Here is a 14229-nt window from a genome sequence, read left to right as displayed (position 1 = left end):
TATTCAGTCCAAGGACTATGGGACTTGGGGTGTATCGTAGAAAAGCCTGACAGGAAAGGTGATTGAAGTGTCTCGGTATGATTCGCTCCTCCGCTTGCAACGGTTGGAGGCTGAGCATATCGCATGGGTACAGTGTACAACCTTTGCAGAGTGTAAACCTATTTGAATAGCCGTGTCTACGGTCATGGACATACGAACGTAGAACCTTTTTTACTAGACTCCGGGTGCGTGTATCTTGATGAGTGAGTGTGTAGACTAGATGTCTGTGTGATGATGTTGATGGCTTAATCTGCCAGGAGCTGTGTGGTACTAGAGGTACACCAAATGTGATGAAAGGGACTGCGGAGCACGGTGTAGCCCCTCCCAGGACCGAAAATCCCCATATATAGCTTGTTACCTTGTTTTGAACTATTTAAACTGTTTTAAAGTCAATCATAAATAATACAATTGAAAATCTTCATAAACTGCTTTACGCTTAAAACTAACCGTAAAACCTTATCCTTGAATTACCCCTTTATGCATCTATCAACAGCTTGAAGTAGTATATGGTTTGTTGAGTACCTTCCATACTCACTCTTGCTATCATTCAAATGAGGAAGCCGATGCCGACTTCGCTGGAGATGAAGGTAAGGATGAAGAGTAGTCTTAGAGGTCATGTTCGCACCCTAGCTGCTTGTGGCTTGGGTCTTTGCTCTCCGCTATGCTTTTGTTAGCCATTCGGCCAAGTTTGTAATATGCAGTTTGATTTGTGGCCTTTTATACTCTGTAACCTTAATACTTATGTACGAAGTTTGACTGTGATACTACAACTGTTATACTATGCATATCAGCTACTAATTCAAGGAATGATATAGGAGACACAGAAGATCCCGAGATCGGGGTCTTACATTAGGCCTAGGCCACACCGTTTTGGGTTGCATAGTATCCGGTCCACTTAGGTCGGGTCGGTTGGGTTACAGCTGCGGGAGCTGGGTTGGCCCATTGGGGCACGACCTTCTGGTGGTTGGGCTGGCCTGGCAGGCCGGCTGCTATAGGGCCGAGCCATGGCCTGGCCTAGCCGGGCCGTGCCAGCAGGCCAAGGCGACCTCGTGCATGTGTGCACAATGCGCCGGTCGGGTTTGAAACAGTAGCTGAGGTGAATGAGCGACGACGAGCAATCACAGCGGCGCGCCACCAGGGAACTTGCTGAAGTCGCGTTCCCGCCGGAGTTCCACCATGAGATGCAAACGTCGGCCACCTACGCGCTATGGGGTACTTGGCTGGGGGTCCATCAAAGGCAGGCCATGACCGGAGCATTGCCATACTGCGTCCGAAGAAGGCGACAGCGGCACAGAAAACTCGGGTAGCACCTCCCTTATTCTACGCGCGATCTACCTGCAAGGAAAAAGAAGCTTAGACCTCCTGGGCTACATAGCACAATGGTCAGACCACATCCAGAGGGGAAACACACACCGATGGTGACCATGGCATAACGGCGGAGGGAAAAACATGCTACTGCACGCGGCCACGTGAAGAATGAACATTAGGACGGTGGCATGCTATCTAGGAGGTTGTGTGAGGGGACGGGGATACTAACCAAGCTCAAAAATGGCGAGAAGTTGTATGGCGGCCGGTGATGCGATGGAGCGGTGGCGGTGGAGCGGCTCGGCTCCCTGCACAGGTGTCGAGACCGGTTCAAGAAACAAACTAATCTCATATATGTGATGAGCCCAGGAAACAATCCTAATACATAGTGACTTCATTGATGATAATCGTTACAATATCGAAATCTTCATCGATAAATTGTCTTACAAAAGACCTTTAATGGTTAAAGAACCAAATATTGCAGCGGGACCTAAGCATAGTCTGCATCTTCACTGATAACTCCACATGAAAACTCAATGGAGAACACCTCCCTAGATTTCACCTCCTCGAGGTCTTCCTATTCTTTCCTAACTAAGTGTTTGGTTATAGCAAGTGTAAACACATGTTGTACTTAGCAAGTTGTGAAGGAAATAGTATACATATGAAAGCTTTAACAAGGTTATGGCTAAATGGATCTTTGCATAAAATGACACTTAAGTAAAATAATTTGAAAAACGATAATAATTAAGTGAATAGCAAAGCACCTCAAGATTACATCCACCTTGACCTAACCAACTGACCACCTCAACCAAAATTCTAACCACCAAGGTTGAACAATAAACACCTCAATCGTAGCTCCCACCACCTAAGTTAAACTACAGACAAACTACGTCAACAATGATTCCTACCATTGTGACTGACCCACACATCAACTATGGTTCCCACCACCACAGTTGACCACACTAACTAAACCATCAAGTTATAATCATGGTAGGTCTTCTATGCCGCTCGTGACCGTGAGCACGGCTAAATATTTAGTTTTTAACTCTGCAGAGGTTGTACTTTACCCATAAGTCATGATTTCATCACCCACAAGTAGGTGACTAAGTCTCCATTTTGCCCGTGTTAGCTAGACACTTGCACACTTTCGAGGTGTGTGGCCAAGAGATCACTACAAAGCCTTTACAATACCCCGCTCAGCACATGTCTATCCGCTAAGGTTTCACTATCACGTGATTTTACCTCAACAACGGAGGCCCCCTCTTGAGCCTTTCGGATCCCAAGACATCGTCCATTCATCGCTCTTCTATCTGATCTACACTATGCTACGAGTAAGCAAATTACTTGGCTAGACCCGTCCCATATCAGGCTTATGGTTGTACTATAAATACAGAAAAGTCATCCTATGAATCGATCATTAGATTTGAGTAAGACTACTACTTTCCCAACCATACATCTTATCATACCACCTTCTCAAATTCCTATACCATGTTGTTACAAAAATTATTCCATCATATTTATCATTGTTGTGTCCATTATCAAGTTCGTGTAACAATTATCATGATTACCATCTCAAAGCAAGGCTAATCATCATCTACCCATCCATAACCCAAAACCATACTAAAGCGACAAGGATGATAAGGAAAACTAGGGTAAAACCTAACACTTGGGATTTCCAACAAATTATTAGCATGCATGTTTGTAAAACAAAACATTTTTAAAAATGGGATAAATATGTTTAAGAACACAACCTGCTTTCACTCGACTCAGTTGGGTCTTCAGCGAAGTCTTGATCTTGAAGTCATTCTGACTCCTCCAGAATGTTGGTGTCTACTCACGAAAACAAATAAAAAGGCAACACATAAACACCAAGATCCAAAAAAAAACACACAACAAACATCATCTCATACAAGATCACGCTATTCCGCATAACCCGGCGAAAGAACAGCTCAAAATGGAGCTACTATTAACAATTCACAATTTTCTAAAGATCAAAACACGACTAAAAAGATGAACTACATATAAATTTATATTGCTAAGAATTTTCTAGAGTTTTCTAAGGTTGTCTATGATTTTCTAGGAATTTTCTAGAATTTATTAGCATTTACTTTAATTATTAAGCTATATTAAACATTAAAAATAATTAAATAACACCATAAAAACATTACTAAACATTGCTACTACTATTTCAGATTTTATCCTATTTATGAAATTATTTTTATTCTAGAAAACATTATTTAACAATTGGAAAAACATTAAATAGAATTAACAAACATTTATTTGAATTATAAAACTATAAAATAGAATTAAATATAATTATAAATATTATTAAACATTTTTAGAAATTGATTCCCAATTTATTATTATTTTCTAGAATTATTTTCATACTAGAAATCTATTTATTGCGTAATTTTTACTAATTTTGACGTCATCACCGTAATTAAAAAAACACAAAATGAAATGTTGACTGGATTGACACGTGTGCAAGGGTGCTGACATGGTGGCTGATGACATGGGTGACACATCAGCAAAAACGCTGATGTCGACGACACAGTGGCAAAACAGAGCTGATTGGGATTATGTTGAACATGTGGCCCTCTACGATTGGCTAGCGAAAGGGTATGCTTTGGATTTAATCTGCGCCGCACCACGCAGATTGGACGGCTTAGAGGCTCTGGCGCACATCTATTCGAGTGGCACGGCGGCAGAGACGGTTCCCGCGGCGGCGCATCGCGGAAACCCACTGGAATAGTGCTCTGGTGCCCTAAGGTCGACGACGAGCGGTGGAAAAGCATTGCAAGAGGGCGGAGAGCTCACCTACGGGTTTAGGATGACCGGAGAGGCGGCGATGACCCTCAGTTCTTCGTCGGCGACGGTGCTCTGGTGACCAGGGAGCGAAGGCGAGGATGGAGGAAGCTTTGCAGGGTCTTGGCAGCGCTATAGGATGCTTCAGTGAGGGCGATGCGACACGAGAATGACAGGTCGGCGAGCTTGATCGAGGAGCACCAATGATGGCTCGGCATCGGGCTTGGGCACTATGGCATCATTTTCTCGATGAAAAGCTGGGGAAAAGGCTTGGAATGCTCCTAGTAGGGTGTAAGGGCGGCTATAAATAGGCGTGAAGGTGATAGAGATAGAGTCCAAACTCGGTTTGAATCCACGGCGATGGTCGCTCGTGTCCGACGTGGTTTCCTTGTTCAAACCCGAATCCCTTAGAGATAAGTCTAGGATTTGTAGAGGGGTTGGTCTGGAACTCGATTGCGAACTTCTAGAAGATCTCCCATTGCGTGATCCGTCCAGATTTGGCTCGGCCTTCACAGTGGGTTCTAGCTCGGGCTGATGGCGAATGGCGGGAGGTCGGGGACGACCTACGAGCCCTCATGGCAGTGGCTCGGAGCAGAGGCAGGATGGTTCGGGTGCATGTTCGGTGGGTGGAAGCGGCTGGCGGGGCGGCTAGGCTAAGGCACGAGCGAGCGCGACCCAGATAGAGAGGGAAACGATGGGCTAACTCCAGCCCAAGCGGGGAAAGGGGAAGAAAGGGCTTGCTTGGGCTGGATCATAGAGAAGAGACGAGAGGGAAAGAGATGGACCGGCTATATTGGAGGGTTTCGGCCCGATTTAAACTAAATTTTTTTCTTTTTTTCTCATGTATATGCACATGTGTGTATATATATATATACATACTACATGTATATACTTATATATATTCTTATATTAGCTCCACAAACTTAATCAATCAAACAACAATCAAATAAATAATCAACATACACACACACACACACACACACACACACACACACACACACACACACACACATATATATATTCTTTTATAAGAAAAAAATAGCCCTCAATGTATATATGTATTTATACATATGGCACACATGCTCACATATATGTGTATGTGCATAAAGGCTCACATACACACTTAAGGTTTTTTATTTAGTTTTTGCAAACTCTTTTATTCTCTTTGAGAAAGTTTTTAATTTCCTGGGTTTTAAGAACTTGGGTTATTACAGCGGGCGTGCTCACATCGGGCTTTTGGGCAATGGAGGGCAGCACAGGGACGACGGTGACCTCTTGGTACTCCTCGATAGCTCATGAGGGAGAAACAATGACGGTGGAGCAATGGCGCGGCGGCAGTTCTGTGGTGGTGGCGTGGTGGGGAAACAGAGAAATGGAGGCCGTGCTGGTCTATTTATAGAAGGAGAGGGAGCACAGTAAGGCAGCAAGGAACGAGACGTGGCATAGGGAGGCGGCGACGGCGAGAAGGTGCAGCGCGATTTCTCTGCGGCGGTGGCAGGACTGCGCCGGCCTTGCGCGCACGAGGTCGCGAAAGTCAAGCGGCTTTAGGCTCTTTGGCGCCATGCTATGAGGACAGAGAGGGGAGAGAGAGCGAGAGCACGAAGGGATAGACGAGAAAGTCACCAGCGCATTGAATGTGCTGGCCGTCGCGGTAGAGGGGCGGACAGCGCGACGACGTCGCGTTGGAAAGGGAGAAGGCGCGGTGACGGGCCGTCGGATGAGCGACGCGTGAACAGCGTGACACTCGTGTGGGCGCAGGAGGGCGGGCTAGCGTGTGCATGCGAAGCTGGGCCAATGGTGCATCTACGGCCCAAACGTGGGAGAGTGGAGCGGGGAAAGAAGCCGGAACCGGCTGGTACACAGGTTGGGCTGCGCAAAGAGAGAGGGAGGGAATTGAGCCCAGCGAAGAAAAAAAAGGAAAAAGGGAAAATGTTTTTGGGATAATTCAAAAGAGAGATTTGAATTTGGATTTGGCTTTGAACTTAGCATAAATTCAAATAGGTAATTTGAATTATGACTTGGATTGGACTTGGAGATCTGAGAGAGGATTTGAATTCAACTGGATTTGAACTGAAGGGAAACTGAGAGTAGATTCGAATTTGAGAGACATTTAAATTCAAACCTCCACACAAAGAACCATAACAATAATAAACCAAATGCACATGAACAATTCAACATATAGAAAAGTTTAGTAATTAAATCAATACATTTTGGAATACTTAGCCAAGTAACACATTGAATGTATAGACACACATATATATACACACACATTCAATTGTATATTTTCTTGATTTTAATTAGCTTAATTAATCATAAAAAAATAAAATTTGGAGTGAAATTTGTTATAAATCGATATACTAAAACTTAGGATGTTACTTATTGGGTGTGTACTTTATCAACTGCTACTACAATAAATTCATCGAAACATGGATGGACGAGGGCACCGCAAAGTCGGGCTCCGATCGTGGCAGAGCAAGGGGAGGCGGCGACATGTGGCGAGCGGAGGGAGTGATGACCGATTGAGCCCGAGTTAGACTAGATAAGGTACATATATTGGAGTGTGATGTGCATGAATAATATGCATCTCTATGTAACTAAAAAATAATAGTGTCTCCATCCACGAATCCAAGTCATTTATTTTAATAGCCTTGTCCGCCAATGTAAGACTTACTCCATATTCCAATGCAAAATAAGTGTTTTGTTACCTATATATCTCAATAAATACCCATTTTTACTTTTCATTGTTTACCTATATACATTAAATATGAGCAAATTGCACAGAGCCACAATCTTTGGGGGCAAAGGTGACGCGGATCCACCACTTAACCCCACCTAATGGGACTAAACGTTCCATCTCAAACAAATTGTGCAATCTGGGCTCTAAAGAGCCAAACTGACATGTGTGGCCCACTGTCAGATATGACGTGTCTATGGGCCTGCTACGTTGGCATGTACCCGCGTATTAACGTGAGGAATCGACGAGCGGCCGTCCAGTTCCTCACCACTGAGCCGAGCAAAGCGGGTCGGTGAGGAGGCAGTGAGGCGACGTCGGTTGGCGGCGAGCCGGCGATTTTGGCGCTAGCGATGGATTGGAGCGAGGCAACATCGGGCTTATAGTATGATTCTGTCCCCATCCTTTATTTCTCTATCCCGCATAGGTTGAGCCCTGGAATTTGGGGCTGATTTGCTCCATTGATTGAACCCTAGAATGGACACCTACCATGGTGGTAGGGGCGTTGAGGGCTATTTTGGTTTGATTTGGTCCATTGGTTTGCTGTATTTTTGGTCAAATTTTGGTCTGAGGACCAAGAATTTTGGCATGTTTAGTGCGAGATCGTTTAGTTCTTGATTGAGACATTGCTATGTTTCTCTCTCTTATATACCTTATCTGTTTTTGCATAGCTCCGATGATGAACTGTGGATCGTCAATATGTACTCTGATGGCATTAGGAATGTGCAAAGGGAAGTAGGTCGGGCATACCTACGGTATCTGAATTTGGTACAGTTGATGGTGAGTGTTGGATACAAGGAATCTAATTTCATGTACTGTAGGGAGGAAGATGGGGTAGGTTTAGCTGGCATGGAGATATTGGACAACAATGAGAAAGTGGATGCAATGGTGAAGATGTTCGAGGGTGTCAAGATTCCGAACTTGTACATCCTGAAGAGAGTTACATCCAAACTAGCTTGTCACCTGCGAATAACTTTTTAGAGTTCTTTGGTGATGTGCCAATTGTTGGGAAGAAGAAACAAAAGAGGCAGTTGGTGTTTAGAGGTGAAGAAACGGGTGGTACTCAAGAAAGTGTCAATAAGGACGGTAACATCCAGAGCAAGAGACTATGCACAGAAGAGATTGATGGGGAGAAACTATTAGAGCAAGTGGAAATATCAAGTGGTAGTGAAGACTCAGATTGTGCCTTTGAGGAGGAACTATTAAAGCACTATGAAGGAGATACAGATGTTGAGGATATTTTCCCAACAATAAATGAAGAAGCTGAGCCATTACAAGATGAGACATTGGCCAAGGAAGCAGGTGCCAAGGAATCGAGGGTGAAGGAAGCAAGGGCCAAGAAAGCAAGGGAGAGGGCAGGTAGTGGTACAATCACTAAATGCTTTGCTCTCAGTGATGCAGATAGTTCAGATTGCCAGTTAATTGATTCAAGTGATGATGATGGTGTTGAATCTGCTATATTTGTTGCACCAAAAAAGAGGAAGAGTAGAGCCAAGAAGCCAAAACAGAGGGTATGGTATGATGAGAAAAAGCAACAGTCACATGAATAATTCAGAATCAAGTTGTGTTTCAGTGATGTGCACTAGTTCAGAAGAGCACTGAAGAACTACCACATCATGCAGTGTAGGGACTAATTATCCTTACACTTATCTGAGAAATGACAAAGAAAGAGTCATTGTGTGCTGTAAAACTGAGGGAACATGTCCTTTTTACTTGGTGTCATCACAAATCAAGGGAGAGAGCACTCATTGCATAAGGCAGCTGGTCTTGCCTCACACGTGTGGCATAACAAGGGATAGCACAAGAGTGAATAGTACATGGCTTGCCAAAGTATATGAAGAAAATCTGAGAAGTGATCCAAATTGGAAGGTAACTGCACTTATTGGACAATTTTATGAGAGACTTTGTGGTTGAGATATCGAAGACAATGGCATACATGGCAAGGGAGGAGGCTATTGAGGTGGTCTTAGGGAATCAGAAGGAGCAATACTTGAGAATCAGGGATTACCTGTAAACTGTAATTGATACAAATAAAGGGAGTAGATGTATTGTTTCAACAATTCAGAATCTATCACCACAAGGAAATCCAAGGTTCCATGGACTATTCTTCTGCTTGAATGCCCAAAAGGAAAGATTTCTTTGTGGATGTAGGCCATTCTTTGGTGAGTATTAAAATTGCTAGCTTGGTTAATTTCATATTGCTACAGCTTACAATTACCGATAACTTTCCCTTTTATGCAGGTGTTGATGGTTGTTTTGTCAAGTTGACTAATGGTGCCCAAGCACTTGCTGCTACGGCAATGGATGGCAATAATAACTTGTTCCCATTGGCTTTTGGAGTTGTAGGCAAGGAGGACACTGCAAGGTGGTGTTGGTTCCTTGAACAACTGAAGTATGCTCTAGTTGGTGGATTAGGGAACTTTGGAAGGTGGACCATAATGTCTGACAGACAAAAGGGTCTTCTTAATGCTGTTTCTAGACACATTTATGCCAACTTCGTAACTGCTGAGTTTAGGGGTGGAGAGCTTAAGGAACACATGGACTCTGCTAGCTATGCATACACTAGACATGATTTTAATTATGCAATGGAGGAGTTGAAAAAGGATAATGAGGCTGCATGGGAGTGGTTGTCTAAAATTCCACCTAAATATTGGGCTAGACATGCAATGGGCACCAATTGCAAAACTGACTTAGTTGTTAACAACCTTAGCAAGGTGTTTAACAACTTTATACTTGATGCGAGGGACAAGCCTATAGTTACAATGATAGATCAGATTAGGACCAAGTTAATGGCAAGGTTTTGCAATAAGAGGCAAGGAGTAGCACAGGCTCAATGGGACATAACCCCTCACTATGCTGAAAAACTAGAGATTGAGAAGGCAGCTGCTAGGTACTGCAAGCCTATTTGTGCTGGAACGGGTATCTGGCAAGTAACATGTGGTGATAGGACTTATGCAGTCAACCTAGAAATGAAAACATGTGGATGTTTCAAGTGGGACCCTCACTGGAGTGCCTTGTAAGCATGCTGTTTCTGCAATCTACAAAGCTAAGCAACACCCAGAAGATTATGTGAATAACTTCTTCAAAAGGCCTTTGTACATGGAAGCATAAAAGGGTCTTATGTATCCAGTGCCTGTACCGTATGACTGGACAAAAACAACCTCACCAGACATTGATCCTCCCATTTTCACCAAGCAACCAGGAAGACCCAAAAAGAACAGAAGGAAATCAAAAGATGCGGGCTCAGTGCCAACTGGGAGGGGTAGAATGACTACTATAACTTGTTCTAACTGTAAAAGGCAAGGCCACAAGTACACAAGTTGTGCACAGAAGTTGAAGCCTGAATTGGAGTTGAGGAAAACCAAGCACAAGGTCATCTCAATTCATACTTGTTCTAATTGTTTTACTGGTTCTAAAGTTGTCATGCACAATCAATGTCTTTTTATTGGTAATGCAGAGTAATAAGACCATGCCAGAAGATGCAGGCTCATCAGCTCAAGCACCAGCCGCTCAAGCACCTAAGGTCAAGCAGGACCAACCCAGAAGCTGCCAAGTGTGAGAAGAGGGAGGATGATGGCCTACTTCACTGCCAGTGGGAACCAGTAGAAGGGGAGGCAGGATTTAGCCCTTTTTATAAATTTTTTGAATGACAGAAGCCAAACCATGTATATAGGTTAGAAGTTAGAATTTTGGGTTTGGCATATCACTACCAGGAAACTTAGCGAGCTGGACTTTTCATTTTAGTGTAATATGGATGCTATGATATGGAACATGTAATTTGGATGCTATGCTATGGCACAAAAATGCCTTCTTTTATGTTCATATTCTGTTCATTTGACTTCACTCTCTTATGGTTCGTTTGTCTCAAATATATAGTTGGTTCATTTGAAAGACCTGATGCTTGCAAAGTGCACTAAGTGATACATATTGCTCATAAATTTTCTTGCCCAAAATACACTTCCAAACAAACAATCCACTCATACACTAGTGTCCATCATGAGCCATCTATTCATCTTTTCAACCTGGACTCTCATCTGCCAGCTCGAGCTCCATGTTCATCTTGTCCTCCTCTGCCTTAAGCTTCTTCTGGTCAGGTCCTTCGAAATCAACTCGCCTCATCAGCCCAGCTCCATGGCAACTCCACCGAGTCCCATCCTCCTCCCCATGAATCTCCTACAAAACCAACATAAAACCAACCAAATTACTTCAATCAAAGACCAATTCGATCAAAAAAATTCAGAACTTCCCCATTTCGACCACAGGACAAGCAAACCCTAATCCCCAAATTGAAACGCACCTTCACCATGAGGACACCTGACCCGCTTAATTCACCCTCACCAACGCGACCATCACCTCCATTTGACGTCGTCATTCCGGTCAACTTCATCCACGGCTGGCAGGAGGTGGCAGTAATGTCTGCCTCTCAAGAGGCCGTCGTCGATTTGGGGGGTTAATACCTGATGTTGCCTCGCTCCAATCCATTGCCAGCGTCAAAATCGTCGCCTCGCCACTAGCCGACGCCGCCTCGCCACCTCCTCACCGACCTGTTTCGCTCGATGCAGTAGTGAGGAATTGGACGGCTCGAACTGGACGGCCGCTCTTTGGTTTCTCGTGTTAGGCCATCTCCAATAGCTACCTCAAATTTCCATCCTTAAAAACACTTTTACAGCATCCTCTATCATTATTATAGTATCCCTTATTTTTTATCTCCAACAGCTACCTTATTTATCACCTTCTACTACTCTTCTCCTCCTTTCGAATCCACTATCAGCCTCTGTAAACAGTACTGCTACAGTGTTGCGGCTGCTACAGTACCCGGCAAATTTAGAGCCCCTCTCTCTGCAACACTGTAGCAGCATTGTAGCGCTAGATAGGGGATCAGCTGCAGATGAATTTTTAATGCTACAATACTTTGCGGAGTACTGTAGCACAGAAGACCTTCACTGCTAGAGCTGGCCTTAATACGCGGGTGGGCACGTCGGATAAGCCAATGGTTACGTCATATTTGACAGCGGGCCTGACATGTCAGTTTGGCTGCTTAGAGCCCAGATTGCGTAATTTGTGTGAGATGCAACATTTAGTCCCATTAGGTGGGTTAAGTGACAAAAAATTGAAAAGTAGTGGTTCCGCGCCAATTTTGCCCCAAAGATAGTGGTTGTGTGCAGTTTGCTCCATTAAATATAGACCTTAGAGGTAATAATTAGGAGTAATTTAGTCTTTAAATGTAGAAGAAAATATGCCTTCTATTTGCAGACGAAAAGAGTAATATTAGGATCTGAATACTTAATATTAATATCACGATAATTTTATCGTTAACGCGTGAGACCGCACCAGCGACGGCAGACAAGTTAGGATCCTCATCGGTAATATTGTGCCATCGTGCAGTTGGGAGAGGAAAGCGAAAGTCAAAAAGGAGCTGCATCGTGCCGGCGGCTGGGCCCACCGTAGTCGGCTTTCGCTGGAGCGCATCAACGCAAAAGTCCAGGCACCCAATTGGTCCCTCAGAAATCTAATGATGATGCTTTTATTTTTCTAGAAAATAAGTGCAACTTTCCGCCTCATAGGAAGTAGTTTGAGACGGACACGGATCCTCTGCATTAATGATGATTAATGCAGAGGATTACTGTTTTGCACAGTAATATGAGTCTGCTGCTACAGTTCTCTGCATTAATTAATCACTGTTTACTGCGTACTGTAGCTACCGTGTTCGATTCTACTGTACCACGATTTTGTACTGTAGCACCAGGTACTGTAGCGTTGCTGTAGCGATCGATCCAATCCATCCATCTCTAAATCAAGGGCTGTGGAGTGCTCCTAATGCACTCCACTGTAGCTCTCTGCAGCAGAGGATCTGTGTCTGTTTGAGACTAACCTAGATGGACAAATTTCATCATCGGAATTCTAACCAACTTACCTATACTCACTTCACATCTGTTCAAATCAGGTCTTAAGACTATTGCGGATAGGGATGGAAACATTGGAAGGTCTAAACCACTTTTACTTTCATATTTTCTCTTAAAAATAAAATCGATGATAATGTTAGAAATGAATACAACATCGAAAACTGAAAATAGTGTTGTCAGGACGGAAACATACCGGTATCGATCGAGAATTGATAATTCAAACCCAAAAACATCAAACTTCGAACTTCATTACAATAACTAAATTGTTTTAGGATTATAAGGATTTTGGATATGACAATAGAAGAGAATGGATCCAAAGATTTTTGATAATAGCAAACCATAAAAGATGGATTGTGTTATTCCACCCTAGCTATTTTATGCGTAAGTTTGTTTTTGTTGCTTTATGGGCTCATGGCATCGATAGTGGTGTCGCATCGTGTCGCATGTGCGGCTTCATGTTACATGAGGACGACCGGACACGGTGACATTGTGTCACATCAAGGAGGGGAGAGCGGAGGAGGGAGAGCATCAATGGCTCCAGGTGGTGGATCTGGGAGGTGGGATTTGGCTGTCGATGGACGTGCGTAGGGAGGCACTCCGATGGCAGCGACTTTGTGCTCGTTTAGGGTTGGATTGGCCGACTGCGATAGGTCGATTGTCAGCCTACCGTAGGTGATTGGGTGAATAGAGCCTGAGAGGCATTTTGCCTATTGGGCTATGGGGCGTGCTCGAGTTGAGATGGACTACAAGAAGGAGAAACGAAAATTCTCGGTCAAAAATAGAAGAACTCGAAGAAGATCGGAAATGGCTTAAATCGTTTCTGCTATTATTTTCGTAGAGTTTTCTCGTTTCTATTTTCGTTTTTTCGATATATCATTTCTGGCTGGTACGATCAAAAAAGTTTAAAAACAACCTCCAAAATACCGAGAATTACCATTTTCATTTCATCTCTAATTGTTGACCCAAGTGCAACAAGCAAATTACAAGAGGTCTCAGGTTCTGTCATATGCTTCGCCATTCCGAATCCTCGGCTTTCACGCCTTGTGCCATAACAAATGGATGACCTATCAGCTGCTGCAGAAGGACAATGTCCATGAATTAATCACTATGAAGAATGCTGACCTTTGCATAAGCATTTGCCAAATCAAGATTCTTAGCCTGAAAAGTGCCCTGATCATCCCTGGGCACCGCTGTAACCATCTAACCAAATAGACACCACGCTTATTTAGCGGTAGACAAAGCGTTAACAACCTTGGCATCATCTCAAAAAAGAAAAAGAACAGACTTCACATGCCAGGACGGGGGACATTTGCGGTGGACAGGTAGCAAATACACCTTCTGGAATCTATTACTCCCTTAAAATAGCATTCGTATTTCTTTTGAATTTGTTTTTCGAAATTGTATTTTGATTAAGATTTTCTTGAAAAATATATCATTTATAGCTAT

At 43.6% G+C, this 14229-nt stretch overlaps 1 pseudogene; it reads left to right on the top strand.

The window, feature by feature from the left end:
* The first annotated feature begins 1139 nt into the window (after window positions 1-1139).
* Window positions 1140-10718, top strand: LOC133923007 (uncharacterized; annotated as a pseudogene).
* Window positions 10719-14229: the final 3511 nt, after the last annotated feature.

Source organism: Phragmites australis, chromosome 6 (genome assembly GCF_958298935.1).
Source record: "Phragmites australis chromosome 6, lpPhrAust1.1, whole genome shotgun sequence".
NCBI classification, from domain to species: Eukaryota; Viridiplantae; Streptophyta; class Magnoliopsida; order Poales; family Poaceae; genus Phragmites; species Phragmites australis.
The sequence above is the reverse complement of the archived record's forward strand: the minus strand, read 5'-3'. Positions and strand labels throughout refer to the sequence as shown.